The sequence below is a fragment of the Nelumbo lutea genome, chromosome 5, assembly GCF_056320005.1.
Source record: "Nelumbo lutea isolate HS-2025 chromosome 5, American lotus-T2T, whole genome shotgun sequence".
Classification (NCBI taxonomy): domain Eukaryota; kingdom Viridiplantae; phylum Streptophyta; class Magnoliopsida; order Proteales; family Nelumbonaceae; genus Nelumbo; species Nelumbo lutea.
In genome coordinates this window covers 27741446-27748702 of record NC_142688.1, presented here as the reverse complement: position 1 = coordinate 27748702, position 7257 = coordinate 27741446, and the positions used below count along the sequence as shown (strand labels likewise).

Sequence of the window (7257 nt, the reverse complement as noted above, 5' to 3'; positions counted from 1 at the left end):
AAGACCCGATGCATGCAGAAAGACTGAAAAAACGAAAAATCAAGAAGATTTATATGAAGCTTTTGGCCTTTCCGCTTTAAAAATAGTCTTCCTAGTTGTTTTTAACAACCCGATAGACCACGATACGAGCCAAACAATCTTGTTTTTTAATACAATACCCCAAAAGCTCCATGCATCTTCTTGTCTATAGGGTTGGGTGGGTTACAATTTTTTACTCAACCCTAATATGCTTCCACTCAAACTCAACTCAATACTATGCAATTCCTAAACCTGCCCCGACCTATAGGGTTCAACCCAATACATACCCAACCCACCCTGTAACGGAGAGGTGTCTGTTTATGGCAAGGCAAAGCATTTTTCAAGCTGTTTTTGTAGGGAGTTGTTAGAGGCTTTGCATTCGGTTATGCAAGCTCGTGGTTTTGATGTAATTCAAGAAGTAGTGGAGACCCATGGTATGAGATTTATTAACTTAAATATAAATAATAGAAATATAGAAGAGTATATAATTGTTTTATATAATAATTAATAATTATTTATATTGTATATATTACTTTTAATATTTTTTATAATATAAAAATAATAATAATTAATTTTAAATAGATTATTTATCAAATTTAGGGATGGCAATTTTCTCCATTTCCTCGACCCCTATGAGGATCTACCCCGAATGGAATGGGGGTGGGGATGATTTTTCTCCTACGGGGACGGAAATGGGGAAATTTTCATCCTCGTTGACGGGGATGGTACGGGGACAAGGAGAGCACTCCTTGCCCCACGTAAACCTCGATCCCCGCCCCATGGGATCCCCACTAATATATATGTATATATATGCGTATGTTTATATATGTATATATGTATACATAGATCTATATGTCAATATTTTTAAAAATATGGTTGAATCTTTTCTAATAGGATTGTAAGTTTTAATTATTTTATTTTTATTTTTTAAATAAAAAAATATAATTATTGACATTATAAAGAATCATGGGGAGTGAGGATCCTGTGGAGATGGGGATGAGGATAACTTTGTCTCCATTAGCGGGGATGGGGACGAGGACATGGATGGAGAGAGGCTCCTCGTCCCCGCCCAACCCCATTGCCATTCCGAATCAAACTAATGAAACTAACCAACCCTATTTCTAGCATTTTCAATCGGCTTTGGTTCAACAATTTCCCAACCCAACTAGGTTGGATTAGTTTCATTTTGGCCATTTGTAAACTAACTAAAATCAAATGACCCGATCATAAATATATATTAATATTTTTTAATACGGGAAAGTGGGAAAAGTCTAATATTCCTTAGGCTAAAATAACTTATATCATAAATTTATTTTTTAAATAATGACACTGTAATTTTTTAAAATTTAAACTTAAATTTTAAATTTAAATTTTTGAACCGACCAACCAAACCAAAAATTGACTCAAACAGATATAACCTGAGTGACCAACCCCCCAACCTAACCAAGTCGGTTTAGTTGGCCAAACAACTTATAACTAAATCGAACCAACCCATGAACAATAGTTTAATCTCCAATAATTATTAAAAATTTATATAAAAAATACACAATAAATTACAATGACCCCCTATATTATGGGATCTATGACAAATACCCCCTGTATCTTGTTTTGTGACAAAGACCCCCCCGTACTATGATCATGAGACAACTTCCTCCCTAGGCTTCCGTGTTGAAATCCGCCATTTCAATGTTTTTTAATCTTCATACTACCCTTGTAATGATAATTGGGAGAAAAACACTGTTCATCTTCCTGACCTCACTGTATACGAATAGCAGCAGCGGTAATCCCCTTTCTGCATTCCTTCACATTTCTCTCTCTCCCTCTCGCTTCCTTTCTCTCTCCCCCGATCTCTCTTCTTCCCGCTTTCCTCTAATTTCCATTCCTCTCGGCCATAGCCGCTGCAACACGTTGCAGCGGCTAATTGGGTTGTTGAAATACCTCCCTTCCTGTGACAACACCTTCCAACCCTATTTTGTCAAAACCCAATTTCAATTATATCACTAACAGCAGCAGAGGAAGCAGCAATCAAGACGATGGTGAAGACAGAAAAACCATAGAAAAACCATCTTACCGACTATGTCTGAAATCATGGAATCCTCAAAGACCCAAAACCTTAACCTACGGCTCCAAACACTGGGACCCTTATTCAGAATTACAGCCATCAACTTGGAAACCAAGAGAGAGCTTGGCAGGGCAGAAGGACTCATAAGACTCTGGTTGGGAGGGAAAATTCTTCACTTGGACTCCATTAGACTGCGCAGAGAGACACTCAGCATGGAGAGATCAATATTCAGCATTGGTTTGTTTATTGGAGCCGTTGCGGTCCGGTTTGGCTACGATTGCGGTTGCAGAACAGCAGAACTTCTTGCCATCGATGACACAGATCTCTACCATTCCAAGGTTCTTAGTTGTTGATAACACCTCAATTCCTTGTATCTATCTTCACTTCTTCTCTTTGCCATTAGGATTCTTTTTATTTATTTATTTAGATTATTTATTTGTTATATTCTTAATATCAGCTTGTCAATTAGATTCTACAAAAGAATTGGGTTCAAGGCTGTACACGAAGTAACCGGTTCCTCCATGAGAGACCTCGCCCACATGCTTGTCTGGGGAGGCAAGGGGACTCGAATGGGCGCAGATATTGAAGAGCTTTTGATAAAACGGAGAGCAGTGAAGTTCTCCGCTACACCTTGTGTCCATATAGGTTAATCGACTTTATTGAATGCCCATAGCCTTGTGACTGCCTTCTCTTTCTTACCAATGATCAGGCAAGTTGTTCATTCTCCCTCCTCTGTGCTGTATGCTGTAAAGACTAAAGGGTTTGGGGTTCAATTTGTCATGTCTTCCGATCAAATCTTCTGGTCTTCGGAAGAAAGTTAATGAACTGATTAATTTCCCTCCAGACTCCACACTTCAAAAACAGAATTATTTCCTTATTCCATTGTCTGGGATCATTTCTGTTATGAAGCAGAATTCAACAAAAAGCGTGAACTGATTTATTTCCTTACTCATTAACATTTGCACTTGTTAGTTTTCTGTTTTTATAGGCCTTGCATTGATATTAGGGAACGATGTGGAACAAAACTGATTTAACTGAGAAGAAGCCAGGTAGGGATAAATCTATCATTTCATGGTTAGCTGAGCTTGGGACTCGACTCGAGTGTTTAAACTGGAAATAATTCTTGAATCAGATAAATATTCCAAGTCCTATTTGCTGAGAAAGATATAATCCACCAGTCTATTGGTAAGGCAACTTTGAGGCCTGGGAGCAGGCCTTGCAGTCTGTTTTCAACAGAAGAAAGCGGCACAAAGAACACAAATATGCATTATTTGCGCGTCGAGTACAAGAAACTGATGAAGATCGCAGTGTAGGTAAAGAGATGGAGCAAAGGTGTGGTAATAAGCATCATGGATGGCGAGAGGGGAAGAAATGCTCTTACAGCATCTTGATAGAAGAGATGGCGATGGACAGCCCAGTTGAGAATGTCTTTGAGAGCCCTTCTGGAGAGGATCTTCACCCGCTCCTTCTGAGCAGCTCTCTCACTAGGTATGAAGCACTCATTCCGAGAGGAAAGGAAAACAGAGGAAAGTGGGAAGAAGAAAGGGGGAGGGGAAGAATAGAGATTGGAGCAGAGAGATAGAGAGAAATGTGAAGGAATCTGAGGTAGAAGGGATTAGCGCCACTGCTATTTGTGTATGGTAAGGTCGGGGAAGATAACAGTGTTTTCTCCCAATTGTACTAATAGTTATTACAAGAGTAGTATGGGGATTAAAAAATATTACAATGGCGGATTTAAACGGAAAGCTAACATAATGGGGTCTTTGTCTCATGGTCATAATATAGGGGGTCTTTGTAATTTACCCTAAATTAAATTTAAAAAGCCAAATAACAGTAGTTTAAACTCCAATATTATTGAAAATTTTCTATTAAATAACAAAAGAAAAATAGATTTATACATAATTATTGAAAATATATTTATCACAAAACAAGAAATAAATATTGAAATACAATAAATATTAATTTTAGTATAGATAAATATATAATAAATAAAGATTAAGATTTTAAAATTATTATTAATAAACAATAGTTTTTTGAAAGTTATTTTCTAGAATTAATAATTGATATAAATGAAATTAGGTATTTACAATATTATTTATTTATTAAAACAATATCATTATTTAAACTTTAAAATATTAATTATTTGTTGAATTTAATAATCCATAAATTTATAGTGATATTAATACATAACTTTGTTATTTTAACTATTCAAAATCTAGTTTTGTTAAATATTTCATTATTTAAAATATTTAGTTATTTAACTAAATATTTAAAATTTTAATCCATTTATTATAATTGAAAATTATTCAGTAACTATTTAAAATATATTATTAATTGATTTAAAATATTAATTTTAATATTTTGTTATTTAAGATATTTATTTATTGAAATGTTTAAATAATGCTTCATTTTTAATGTTAGAATTTTTATTATTTGAATAACATTTAGATTGAATAATCCAGAAAATCATAATTTATATTGTTTGTACTTTGTACATAATTTTGTGATGAATTTTGTTAAAATATATAATTATTAAAAATATGAATATTATTAAATCAATTATAATTATTTTTTATCTTTTTAATAAATATTTTAAAGTTATTATATAATTTTGTTAGAAAATTTAAATAATTATTAAATTTTTAATTCAAACTTTCTTTTAGATAGATGTAGACAAAAAGTAGGGGAGAAGATAAATAAGAATTAGAGATAATTTATGAGAGAGATAACTTAGGAGAAAGTTGGGGATAGTGGGGGAGGTTATTTAGGAGAAATTTTGGGATGTTAGATTATTTAGGTTATTGGACTGTGTTGGAGAGAGAGAGAGATTTTAAGAAGATATTTTTTGGGAAAATAGAGTTTCTAATTGGTAGTTTTGAAAATGGCATAAATTAAAAAAATAAAAAAAGGAAAATTTTTTTAAACTTCCTTGTTTTAACATATAAACTAGGAATGACCCCGTACTAAGTATGGAACTATTAATCTGAATTATTTCAATTTTTTTAATTATTTATATTAGACATTTAGGTTAAGTTTTTTATTTGATTTAACTATAAAAAATTAAATTAAAAAACTTAACATGGGTCTTACATCTTTGTAATTGACAAAGCACGGGGCTAGTATCCTGATATTTTTTCATTCATGTATTCTCATAAATTTTGTACCACACCAATTTTTTATGTTATAAAGTTAGGTTATTATTTTATTTGATATTTTTTTATAAATTTGTTGTTTAATTTGAGAGATTAAACAAAGTTTTATTTGTAAATAGTAACCTACTTTATGGATCTTACATTATTTGAAATGAGTGCTTTTTCCTTTAAGTGGAGGTTACTACCACAATCCTTTTGAGACCGGAGATAACTACTATTTTAAGTTCATAGTTTTTTTTTTTTTTTTGAGTGGATAGACACATGTTTGAGAAGGAAGCTTGTGTTTTGAAATTTGAAGAGCCTTATGACATTTTCAATTGGGTAGAGCTGGTCCAAGTTCAACCCAAGTAGGCCATGCTAGCCCAAGTAAAATTCAACCATAAGTTTTATTAATTTTTAATTTTATCAAACTTTATAATAGGATTTAAATTATTGAAAACAAATTTTAAAACTAAAAAAATGCATTATTTTATAATTAATTTGAGGATAAACAAAGTTGATTAATTTTATTTATTTTTATGATGAATTTAAATAGATTTAAAATTATAATTTTATCAATACTAATAATAATAAAGAATTATTTTATATTATATTTAAGTAATTTTTATTTTTCTTTATTATATTTTTAATTAATTTTTCATATTTTTCAATGGATACACCCGTTCTCTATTGGATTACAAAGAATCGACTTTGAAAATTTGTTGACCTCTTAGGCCCACCGACCAATTCTCCATTTAGCCCATTTAGGGACATGGATTAGCCATCCCACCAGGGCTAATGGGCTAATCCACTACTTTGCCATTCAAGTTCTCAAAATCCACACATTCATTATTACTCTTAGCCTTATATCTCCAGGTCTCGACTTAACTGCATTCCTTTTTAGCATTTCCAACACATCTCAATATTACTGCTCACCACCTATCCTCTATCTTCTAGCGAATAGGTTGGGCTAGTCTGGTTTTAAATTATTCCTTTGCAACTTCTACTACTTCAGGTTACCTATTTAGGTGGAAAATATTTCTTATATATATTATTTTTTTGGTAATGATGCATTAGAGGTTTGTTGCTTGTTATAGTAAATTCTACCCTAAAATCAAATTGTAATTCATTTTCATTCTGTAAATAAAATTGATATCAACCACCCAACTTAGACAATTCAAACTCTGAAATGAAAATCAAATTAATGTTTAAATGCAATGGGAGACCAGTTTACCTATGGAACTCATGGAATAGTGATTGTTTCATGAGCATCACAGATAAGAGCAAGTTAACCAAAAGCTCAACCTTGCATGAATGATTAAACGTATCAATGGCATATTTCACATTATTTTCATCTAAGCATTACAAAAATCAGATTGACATATTTAACATATTCAAGATTCAATATACATGTTTCCTTGGAACATCTATTCAGAGTTCCAATTTGACCCCTTGTCTTTCTTAGCTTCGAGATATCCATTGAGCCACTTGGAATTTCTCCATATCAACGGCTTAAATATGCTTGTGCAAAGGTTTTCAGGTTGCTTTTGATAAAGCTGCAGAATTTGTTTTTAATCTACTTCCTCAAATCAGTTCTAACCAGTAAAAAGAAAAGCCAAAACCATAAGTAAAACAGTGAGCCATGAACAAACACCGTAATAGCTGAAAACATAAATACATACAATACAATACATGAACTTAAAAAATGGAATATGGAAAGTCCTTCCCTCCTACCACACCTACCCACAGAGCATTCGTGATATTTATCATGGAGTTCAGCAAGCCAATTCGGATCTTCTACCCACACCTACCCACAGAGCACCACAAATACGGGAGCTGTTAACGTGTGGCTGAGGCTGTAGTGACGTATGGGTATGTGTTGGTAGGGAGTTCAAATCTGCCCCCACAAAGTGCGTATCACATAGGGGTATAAAGAGATCAAATTCAAATCCGATTAGGCAATATTTTGAATTTGAATCCAATTAGAAAATCTCATATCCGAATTTAATTTTATATCCGATGGATATTGAAAATTAATATTCAAAT

General features: G+C 32.6%; 1 long non-coding RNA gene across 2 annotated transcripts; it reads left to right on the top strand.

Annotated features, from left to right (window-relative positions):
- Positions 1–1703: 1703 nt before the first annotated feature.
- Positions 1704–3800, top strand: LOC148851252 (uncharacterized). Of its 2 annotated transcripts, XR_016098778.1 has the most exons (4): positions 1853–2418; positions 2538–2789; positions 3069–3129; positions 3213–3800. It is a non-coding gene; the product is annotated as an uncharacterized LOC148851252 (long non-coding RNA). The 2 variants fall into 2 exon arrangements; XR_016098777.1 differs by lacking the exons at positions 3069–3129; positions 3213–3800 and having other exon boundaries at positions 1704–2418; positions 2538–3032.
- Positions 3801–7257: the final 3457 nt, after the last annotated feature.